The following is an 11,699-nucleotide window of genomic DNA, read 5'->3' as shown; positions in this document are numbered from 1 at the left end:
GAGTATTTTTCATCAGTGTTTACTGTGGAGAAGGACATAGAAGATATAGAATGTGTGGAAATAGATGGTGACTTCTTGAAAAATGTCCATATTACAGAGGAGGAGATATTGGGAAATAGTGAGGAAGGAGATCAGTCTGAGGCTGGTACAGTTGGGAAAGGGAATGAGTCAAACAGTCAGGACAGGAAGGATCAAAGCAGAGAACAAGGTGGGACTGATAAATTTAACTTCAAGAGGCCCAACAGGGAAGACAGATAAACTCAACATATGGTAATGAACAGGAGACTGGGATATCATAGCAATCACAGAAACATGATCCAGAGATGGACAGGACTCACAGCTGCATGTTCCGGGACACAAGTGTTGTAGGAAGAATAGAAAGGGAGGCAATAGAGGAAGGGGAGTAGCGTTTTGGATAAGGGATAGCATTACTACTATACTTAGGGAGGATATTCCTGGGAATACAGCCAGGGAAGTTATGTGGGTGGAACTGAGAAATAAGAAAGAGATGATCACTTTATTGGGATGTATTATAGACCCCTAATAGTCAGCGGGAAATTGAGAAAAGAAAATTGTCAGGAGATTTAAGTTCTCTGGAATAATAATAGGATGGTTACAGTAGGGGATTTTAACTTTCCACATATAGACTGGGACTACCATCGTGGTAAGGGGAGAGGAAATTGTTAAGTGTGTACAACAACATTTTCTGATTCAGTATGTGGATGTTCCTACCAGAGAAAGTGCAAAACTTGACCTACTCTTGGGAAATAAGGTAGAGCTGGTGACTGAGGTGTCATTGGGGGAAGCACTTTGAGGCCAGTGACTATAATTCTAATAATTTTAAAATAGTGATGGAAAAGGATAGACCAGATCTAAAAGTTGAAATTCTAAATTTGGAGGAAGGCTAATTTTGACGATATTACACATGAACAGATGTTCGCAAGACGGCTGGAATATAGGAAGCCTTCAAAAATGAGGTGAGAGTCTAGAGACAGTATATCCCTGTTAGGATGAAAGAAAAGGCTGGTATGTGTAGGCAATGCTGGATGACTAGAGAAATTTGACTAAGAAAAAGGAAGCATATTTTGGGAATCGAGTGAATCCTTAGAAGAACATAAGGAGGAAATCAGGATGACAAAAAGAGGACATGAGACAGCTTTGGCAGATAGAGTTAAGGAGAATTCAAAGGGTTTTTACAAATACATTAAGGACAAAAGGGTAATTAGGGAGAGAATAGGGCCCCTCAAAGATCAGCACGGCAGCCTGCGTGGAGTCGCAGGAGATAGTGGAGATACTAAATGAGTATTTTGCATCAGTATTTACAGTGAAGAAGGACATAGGGGGGAAGATATGGAAAGTGTGGAAATAGATGGTGACATCTTGAAAAATGTCCATATTACAGAGGTGGTGGTATCGGATATCTTGAAAGGGATAAAAGTGGATAAATCCCCAGGACCTGATCCGGCGTATCCTGGAGCTCTGTGGGAAGTTAGGGAAGTGACTGCTCAAAGACTCAGGTTGGCTAATGTGCCACTATTTAAGAAAGGTGGTAAGCCAGAGAACTATATACTGGTGAGCCTGATATCGGTAATGGGCAAGTTGTTGGAGGGATCCTGAGGGACAGGATGTACAAGTATTTGGAAAGGCAAGGCCTGATTTTGGATAGTGACATTGTTTGTGGGAAATCATGTCCCACAAAGTTGACTGAGTTTTTTGAAGTAACAAAGAGGGACATGATCTATATGGACTTCAGTAAGGTGTTTAACAAGGTACCCCATGGGAGACTGGTTAGCAAAGTTGGATCTCATGGAATACAAGAACTAGCCACTTAGATACAAAACTGACTCAAAGACAGACAGACAGTGGTGGTGGACGGTTGCTTTTCAGACTGGAGGCCTTTGACCAGTCATGTGCCATAAAGATTGGTGCTGGGTCCACTACTTTTTGTAATTTACACAAATGGTTTGGATGTGAACATAGGAAGTATAGTTAGTAAGTTTGTAGATGACTCCAAAATTGGTGGTGTAGTGGACAGTAAAGAAGATAACCTCAGAGTACAACAGGATCTTGATCAGATGGGCCATTGGGTTAAGGAGTGACAGATTGAGTTTAATTTTGATAAATGCGAGACACTGTATTTTAGAAAAGCAAATCAGAGCAGCTCTTAGGTCCTAGGGAGTGTTGATGAACAGAGAGACCTTGGAATGCAGGTTCATAGTTCCTTGAAAGTAGAGTTGCAGGTAGATAGGATAGTGAAGACAGCGTTTCCTTTATTGCTCAGAATATTGAGGATAGGAGTTGGGAGGTCATGTTGCGGCTGCACAGGACATTGATTTGGCCACTTTTTGAATACTGCACGCAATTCTGGTCTCCTTCCTATTGGATGTAGTGAAACTTGAAAGGGTTCAGAAATGATTTACAAGGAAGTTGCCAGGGTTGGAAGATTTGAACTATATAGGCTAAGGGGCAACTTTTTATGCAGAGGGTGGTGCGTGTATGGAATGAGCTGCCAGAGGAAGTGGTGGAGACTTGTACAATTACAGCATTTAAAAGGCATTTGGATGGATATATGAATAGGAAGGGTTTTGAGGGACATGGGATTAGATTAGGTTAGGATAACTGGTCAGTATGGATGAGTTGGACCGAATATCAAAAACAGATATTGAATTTACACAATAAAATCCTGAAACGCACTTTAAACTGGGAAATGCACTTCAAGTGGATGATATTATGTAGGCACTGTATCATGTCAACCAGTCTTACTGTTCTCCAAAATAAAATGTTATATAATTTCAAACACTAACTTCATCGTTTATTTTGGTAGAAAATGTTTCAAAACATTGTTCTTACCCGTTTACATATTAATCTGATAAGGTGCTTAATATTAAGTTCTACCCCTTATTAGAAAAATCCAGGCATTTTGTTCAGAATTTGCATTCACACGAATGTAACATTACTGTGGTTACATTCTATACCTTTGTTTTGGGATGCCATTGTATGTGCTTAGATATATGAAATTGACCTCATTTTTCAGCCAATTAATAAATGTTTATAGCTAAACTCCCATTTGAAGACAGCCTTGTCTCTTTATCTCAGAAATGTTCAGGGTTATACTTAGCTTGCTGCATGGGACAAAAAGGGTGACATAGACTATGTTGCCAAGAAGATACATGGGAGATTAAGACATGTCCACATGCAGTAATCTGCATATAGTAACCAGCGGACAAACGTGTTTTCACGTTACAAAATGACAGCTACTGAGAATGCCAAGGGCTCACATTTTGTACTGAGTCTAAATTAATTCATCTTTTGAGCAACGCTTTGATGCTTCAATGATTGAGTTATGCATCATGATCTACAGTATCTGTAATTTATGACAAGCATTTTAAAGCGGCCACAAATAGCTTCAGAGAAGTTGAAAATATATGGTTTTGAAATGAGAAGTTTTTAAAATGTTGTATGTTGCATGATTCACGTGCATTTTCTTGGAAAAACAAAAGCAGTTCTGAAATTTAAATTTATAACATGGCAGATGTTGAGGTGAGGGTTAGATGTTTGATTACTCTAGGTCAAGTTCACAGAAGGAGGGAGGAAGTGTTGGGTATTCTAAAAGGTGGACAAATTCTCAGGTCCTGATGGGATCTATCCCAGGTTGAGGGATGAGAGAGGAAATAGTTGGGGCCTTAACAGATACCTTTGCACCATCCTTGAGCACGGGTGAAGTCCTAGAGGACTGGAAAGTTGCTTATGTTGTCCCCTTGTTTAAGGGTAGCAGGGATAACCGAGGTAACTATAGACTGGTGAGCCTGACGTCAGAGGAAGGGAAGCTGCTGGAGCAGATACTGAGAGACTGGATCTATTCCCATTTGGAAGAAAATGGAGTTATTAGTGATAGGCAACATGGTTTTGTGCAGGGAAGATCGTGCCTTACCAATTTTGAGGAAGTGACAAAGGAAGGAAAAATGAGTATAAATACTCACCCCTTGACACGAACGGTCATTTGAGTGGGAGCAGCGTCGAAGTAAAAGCGAACCTGGGAGACTACAGCAAAGGTAAGACAGTTTGTTTTAAAATTGCTTACCTGTAGCGGGCAACGGTGTGTTTTTTTTTACTCTCTCTCCACAGAAAGAGCGGGAGCAGCAGAGGAAGTGACGGCAAGCAGAGGGGCAGCCGGGAAGGAAAAATGAGTATATAAGTCAGGAAGGCGGCTAAACCCGAGATTCTACACCTGTAGTATCTCCCACCCACCCTCCTCCTCTAACCTTCTTAACTACTCTGCTTTTTCTTTTAAGGTAAGGATTTTTATTTCTTTACTAGTTAAAAATTTACTTCGTTTTTTTTTTGTGTGTGTGTATACATCAAGTCCTTATTTAGGGTAAAAAAAACTATAGCGGAGAGGTATCAGAAGGTATTCTGACTCATACTTGTACAAAGTAAGTAATTAACTAACTAAGCAGAGATGGCTGGGCAGGTGATGTGCTGTTGCTGTATGATGTGGGAGCTGGCTGATCCCATTGTGAACGGCAGTGACCACATCTGCAGCAAGTGTTGGTTGCTGGAAGAACTCCGGATCAGAGTTGATGATCTGGAATCTGAGCTTCAAACACTGCGGCACATCCGGGAGGGGGAAAGTTACCTGGATGCTTTGTTTCAGGAGGCAGTCACACCTGGGAGATTACTTAATTCACATTCAGCTAGTGATCAGGCACAAAAGAGTGTGACTAAGTGAGGCAGGTAGGGGGAACCGGAGTTCAGGAGTGGAGGAGCCTCAGCCCTTGACCTTGTCCAACAGGTACGAGATTCTTGCTCCCTGTTCGGATGAGGAAAAGGGCTCTGGACAGGATGAGCCAACTGACCAAGGCACCATGGTGCAGAAGGCCATTCAAGAGGGGGGAGCTAATAGACAAGTAGTGGTTATAGGGGATTCTATAATTAGGGGGACAGATAGTATCCTTTGCAAGCCGGATCGGGAGTCTCGCATGGTGTGTTGCCTGCCCGGTGCCAGGGAGCGAGACATCTCCGACCGGCTTGAAAGGATATTGGAGCGGGAGGGGGAGGATCCAGTTGTTGTGGTCCACGTTGGTACCAACAACATAGGCAAGACTAGGGTGGAGGACCTGTTTGGGCATTACGAAGCACTAGGCAGGAAATTGAAGCACAGGTCCTCAAGGGTCATAATCTCCGGATTACTGCCCGAGCCACGTGCCAATTGGCATAGGGACAAGAAAATTAGGTAAGTAAACACATGGCTAAGGGATTGGTGTGGGAAAGAGGGATTCCACTTCATGGGGCATTGGCATCAGTTTTGGAACAGGGGGGATCTGTACCGTTGGGACGGTCTCCACCTGAACTGATCAGGTACCAATGTTCTAGCGAAGAGGATAAATAGGGTGGTCAGTAGGACTTTAAACTTCTGAGTTGGGGGGAAGGGAAAGTGAAAGCGACAGGGAGTATGGAGGTAAATGGCAAGATAAGCAGCAGGATAGCATGTTTCCAGGCGGATTTAAAATTGAGGCAGACTGAGAATACAGTAAAAAGCAAGGATAATTTAGGACATATGACTTCCAACATCTCTAATGATAAGGAAGTTAGCATTAAGGCACTTTACCTGAATGCTCGTAGCATTCATAACAAAGCCGATGAACTAATGGCACAGTTAATAGTGAATGATTATGATGTAGTAGGCATCACAGAGACTTGGTTACAGGGGGGTCAGGACTAGCAGTTAAACCTCCATGGTTTTTCAACTTATCGAAAAGACAGAGAGGTGGACAGAGGAGGTGGGGTTGCCTTGTTAGTTTAGAACAAAATTAAATCTATGGTATTGAATGACAGCGTCGGATGATGTGGAGTCTGTGTGGGTGGAATTGAAGAACCACAAAGGCAAAAAAAAATAATTGGAGTTGTGTATAGACCTCCTAACAGTGGTCAGGACCAGGGACGCAACATGTACCGGGAAATAGAGAAGGCATGTCAGAAAGGCAAGGTTACATTGATCATGGGAGACTTCAATATGCAGGTGGACTGGGTAAATAATGTTGCTAGTGGATCTAAAGAAAGGGAATTCATGGAATGCTTACAGGATGGCTTTTTGGAACAGCTTGTCATGGAGCCCACAAGAGAGCAGGCTATTCTGGACCTAGTGCTTTGCAATGAACCAGAGTCTATAAAAGATCTTAAAGTAAGGGAAGTAGCGACCATAATATGGTAGAGTTCAGTCTGGAGTTTGAAAGGGAGAAGGCAAAATTGGATGTAATGGTGTTACAGTTGAATAAAGGTAATTATGAGGGCATGAGAGAGGAACTGACTAAAATAGACTGGAAGCAGAGGCTAACCGGGAAGACAGTAGAGCAAAAATGGCAGGAGTTTGTAGGTATAAGTGAGGACACTGTACAGAGGTTCATTCCCAAGAAAAGAAAGATTAACCGGGGAGGGATTAGACAACCTTGGCTGACAAAGGAAGTCAGGAAATGTATTAAAGAGAAAGAGAGATCCTATAAAGTGGCTAAGAACAGTGGGAAATCAGAAGATTGGGAAGGATACAAAAGCAAACAGAGGATAACAAAGAGTGTAATAAGAAATGAGAGGATCAAATATGAAGGTAGGCTAGCCAGTAATATTAGAAATAATAGTAAAAGTTTCTTTCAGTACATAAGAAACAAACGACAGGCAAAAGTAGACATTGGGCCACTTCAAACTGATGCAGGAAGCCTAGTGATGGGAGATAAGGAGAACTTAACAAGTACTTTGCGTCAGTTTTCACAGTGGAAGACATGAGTAATATCCCAAAAATTAAAGGGTGTCACGGGGCTGAGTTGAGTATGGTTGCCATTACGAAAGAGATAGTGCTAGAAAAGTTAAAGTCTTAAAATTGATAAATCTCCTGGCCCCGATGGGATATACCCTAGAGTTCTGAGAGAGGTGGCTGAGGAAATAGCAGAGGCATTGGTTGAGATCTTTCAAGAGTCAGTGGAGTCAGGAAAGGTCCCGGATGATTGGAAGATGGCTGTTGTAACCCCCTTGTTCAAGAAAGGATCAAGGCAAAAGATGGAAAATTATAGGCCAATCAGCTTAACCTCGGTTGTTGGTAAAATTCTAGAATCCATCATTAAGGATGAGGTTTCTAAATTCTTGGAAGAGCAGAGTCTGATTAGAACAAGTCAACATGGATTTAGTAAAGGGAGGTCATGTCTGACAAACCTGTTGGAATTTTTTGAAGAGGTAACAAGTAGGTTAAGACCAGGGAAACCCAGTGGATGTGGTCTATCTAGACTTTCAAAAGGCCTTTGATAAGGTGCCACACAGGAGGCTGCTGAGCAAGGTGAGGGCCCATGGTGTTCGAGGTGAGCTGCTGGGATGGATTGAGGATTGGCTGTCTAACAGAAGGCAGAGAGTTGGGATAAAAGGTTCTTTTTCAGAATGGCAGCCGGTGACGAGCGGTGTCCCGCAGGGTTCGGTGCTGGGGCCACAGCTGTTCACATTATATATTAATGATTTGGATGAGGGAACCGGGGGCATTCTAGCGAAGTTTGCCGATGATACGAAGTTAGGTGGACAGGCAGGCAGTACTGAGGAAGTGGGGAGGCTACAGAAGGATCTAGACAGGTTGGGAGAGTGGTCCAGGAAATGGCTGATGGAATTTAACGTGAGCAAGTGCGAGGTCTTGCACTTTGGCAAAAAGAATAAAAGCATAGACTACTTTCTAAATGGTGAGAAAATTAATAAAGCCAAAGCACAAAGGGATCTGGGAGTGCTGGTCGAGGATTCTCTAAAGGTAAACATGCAGGTTGAGTCCGTGATTAAGAAAGCGAATGCAATGTTGTCTCTTATCTCAAGAGGGTTGGAATATAAAAGCAGAGATGTACTACTAAGACTTTATAAAGCTCTGGTTAAGCCCCATTTGGAGTACTGTGTCCAGTTTTGGTCCCCACACCTCAGGAAGGACATACTGGCACTGGAACGTGTCCAGCGGAGATTCTCACGGATGATCCCCGGAATGACAGGTCTAACATATGAGGAACGGCTGAGGATACTGGGATTGTATTCATTGGAGTTTAGAAGATTAAGGGGAGACTTAATAGAGACGTACAAAATAATACATGGCTTGGAAAAGGTGGATGCTAGGAAATTGTTTCCGTTAGACGAGGAGACTAGGACCCGTGGACACAGCCTTAGAATTAGAGGGGGTCATTTCAGAACAGAAATGCGGAGACATTTCTTTAGCCAGAGAGTGGTGGGCCTGTGGAATTCATTGCCACGGAGTGCAGTGGAAGCCGGGACGCTAAATGTCTTCAAGGCCGAGATTGATAGATTCTTGTTGTCTAGAGGAATTAAGGGCTACGGGGAGAACGCTGGTAAGTGGAGCTGAAATGCGCATCAGCCATGATTGAATGGCGGAGTGGACTCGATGGGCCGAATGGCCTTACTTCCACTCCTATGTCTTATGGTCTTATATATTATATCTTTTGAAGAGGCAGCAGAGGTATAATGGAATAAATGGACTCTTTCTGCATTATGTAAGTTTATGATGTTTATATTTCAGTTGTTGTCACACATTAAAGTCAAATAAACCAGTACAACATTGGTATTTATTTAATATTCCTTAAGGTTTTTGTGAAGATCTGTAGCTTGGATTGTGGTTGGAGTGTTGGTCGGTTCACTGAGCCAGTTGATTTTGTTGCAAATGTCCACAACACAATTAGAGAATAAGATTACCTACACGCTAAAGAAAATACAAAAAACAGGACTGATAACAAGAACGATGTCCAAAAAATGAAGGTTCAAACACCTCCGCTTTTATGGACTCCCAAAGTGAACAAACCAGACATCTCCCTCTTCAGTCTCCCTGCCAGGCTCACCAACACACAGGTTAGCCAAGGAGTTACACTGTAGACCTCAGCGCAGGTTCAGCACACTCCATCTACTCAGCATAAGAATTCCTCATTAACAGAGTTACAAAAATCAAAGAGGTTGAAATGCTAGTCTCATTTGGTGTGGCAGTGCTGTTAACCTCTATTAACAATACACTGGCAAAGGAAATACTGGCTGCACTTCTAGACAAACCCACAACACATACCACCAATGAAACTATCAGCAAAAATTATACGCTGAAATCACTGGACCTATGCCTGACGTTGTCTTTAATGACCAGGTATATGAACAAATTAATGGGATACCCATGGGCTCACCCATCTCTGGCCTCATTGCTGAAGCAGTATTGCAAAGATGAGAAAGCACAGCCCTCCCTCAGATCCAGCCCAAACTATGGATCAGGTACATGGAGAATACCTTCGTTAGCATATTCACTGGATCAAGTTCATCAGAGAAGAAGAGAACGACAACCAACTCCCGTTCTTCAACATACTGGTAGGAAGAACAAACATCGGTGAATTCCTCACCAGAATGTACAGAAAGGCTACACATACATACCAGATTCTAAATTACAACAGTAACCACTCCAATGTCCACAAACAGAGCTGTGCTAAGATTCTGTTTAAATGAGCCATAATACACAGCAACACCCCACAGCTCCACAAAAAGAGGAATATTTATGTAAAGTCTTTGCTAATAATGGGAACCCTAACAGCTTCATTCATCGATACCTAGCATGCAAGCAACACCAAGACAATACCGTGCGCCCCATACACTGCCATTCTACCCTATGTTAGAAATGTCTCAGAACTGACTATAAGGCTCCTACATCTTCTGGGAATAATGACAGCGCACAAACCAACAGCCACACTCGCCCAGCTCCTATCCAAGATAAAAAACCCAAATCCAATACATTCAAGACAAATGTGGAATTCAAAATACTATGTAGCTGCAAGAATCCTTACATAGGGCAAATGGAAGCTCCCAATCAGAATACTTAAACATCAGCTTGCAACAAAACAACATGACCACACCTCTCTCAGGTCAATACACACTGCCAATGAAGGACACCAATTCAACTGGGGCAACATTATGATATCGGGACAGGCAAAACAAAAACAAACTTGGGAATTCCTGAAGGCCTGGTATTCATCCATTGGTACCATAAACAAACATGTTGAAATAGACCTCATCTACAGACCACTACAGTACAAAATAGAAATAGAACCACTCGTCATGACAGACAGAACCATATAAATTCTGGGCCAATCACAACAACAGTGTTTCATCCGGAGGCTATACCGCATTGAAGATGTCACCTAGGAGAAGGATGGAAGGTTTGCAAAAACAAAAACTACTGGCTCGGCGAAACAGCTAACAACTTAATATGCCTATAGAGTTTAAATTAAAGTTGCCTATTGTAGATTTTCTTGATTGTAGTGAAATTTGTTTTCATTCTGAATACTTTTTCTCACTTTAAACAAGGGTTTGCTTTCCTTCAATCATTACTCAATTTAATCAACTAATACCATCTAGTATCATCATGTTTAATTGCTGAAACCTCCTGCAGAAACCAGTGGGTTGCTGTGACATGGTCTAAGTCTGTCATCTTACTATACAATTGAATTACAATAAGCTACAGCTACAACTACAAAAAAAATGCCAAACAAGCCTCAAAACAAATGTCATGCTCCCTGTCCCTGTAAGGTATAACTATAGATCTGAGTTTGTAATGCGCCCAACACATTCAATGAGCAAAATACATAGTGGAATTATTTGTACTCCTGCCACTTCAAGTGACTGGACTGGTAATACCAAGAGCCACATGAATAACCTTGAGAATTAGACTGGTCATTGGTCATAAAACTCAGTTCAAAAGAGATTTTCTGAGAAAACAGCAGATGCTGGAAATCAGAAACAAAAACAGAAATTGCTGGAAAAGCTCAGCAGATCTAGGACGCCAAATGTTAACTCTGATTTCCCTTCACAGATGCTGCTGAATGTTTCAGCGATTTCTGCTTTAGTTTCAAAAGAGATTGTGTGTGTTTTAAGAAAATGTTTCAAAAATAAAGGTAACAGTGACTACATAAGGTTAGATTGTTCTAAAAATCCAACTGGTTCCTTTAGATGCTATTCTTATCCAATATGAATATGCAATTAATGTTGGTTCTACCTGTACCCTCATTAACAACACAGGTATGGTGGACAATGCATTGTGTCATATTTATTCAGGCCATTGTTCATTGTCTGCTTATGTTTCTTTTGATATTTACACTGTATTCATTTTGATTCTATATTATGGGTTCTACAGTACTGTACATGCAACACACAAATTTGGAGCCCAGCAATGTTTTGGCCAAATCCCATAATCCACTCATGGGATCTTGCTATCATAGAAAGAGGATCCATTCATAATGAATGATGGTGCAGGCTCGAAGGGCAGCATGGTCAACTCCTGCACCTATTGTCTATAGAAGATGTATGATCTGAAAATGAATATGGAATGGAATAATCAAATACTGCTCAAAAGTAACCCTGCATTTTAAAATAGAAGAATAAAGAAAATGAAAACAGTAGAATTTGTGTATAACATGTTATCTATTACTTAGCATTTTTGCATTAAATTTGACAGTATAATCTTGTGAACAAAACATTACTTGTGATCAGCATGTTTCTTTTCTAAACACGAGTACTGCAAGCTAACAGGTTTCTCTTCATACTAGAATTTCATATGGTGCTATCCCCTCTTTAAAACTTTACACTGAAAGGACTACCCATATTTAATGATTCATATAAAACCTGATTATTTCATTCCATATTCATTTTCA

General features: G+C 41.5%; 1 protein-coding gene across 1 annotated transcript in view; it reads right to left on the bottom strand.

Annotated features, from left to right (window-relative positions):
• Positions 1–4,282: 4,282 nt before the first annotated feature.
• Positions 4,283–11,699, bottom strand: part of LOC122556766 (pantothenate kinase 3) — a 121,560-nt gene continuing 114,143 nt past the window's right edge. Inside the window, exon 8 of the transcript XR_015759817.1 lies at positions 4,283–11,357. The gene's annotated coding sequence lies outside the window, so the exon portion shown is untranslated. The remainder of the gene's footprint in view (positions 11,358–11,699) is intronic.

The sequence above is a fragment of the Chiloscyllium plagiosum genome, unplaced genomic scaffold (genome assembly GCF_037043375.1).
Source record: "Chiloscyllium plagiosum isolate Xiang-an unplaced genomic scaffold, Cpla_swu_hap1 HiC_scaffold_16, whole genome shotgun sequence".
Classification (NCBI taxonomy): domain Eukaryota; kingdom Metazoa; phylum Chordata; class Chondrichthyes; order Orectolobiformes; family Hemiscylliidae; genus Chiloscyllium; species Chiloscyllium plagiosum.
This window is presented reverse-complemented; position numbering and strand designations above follow the sequence as displayed.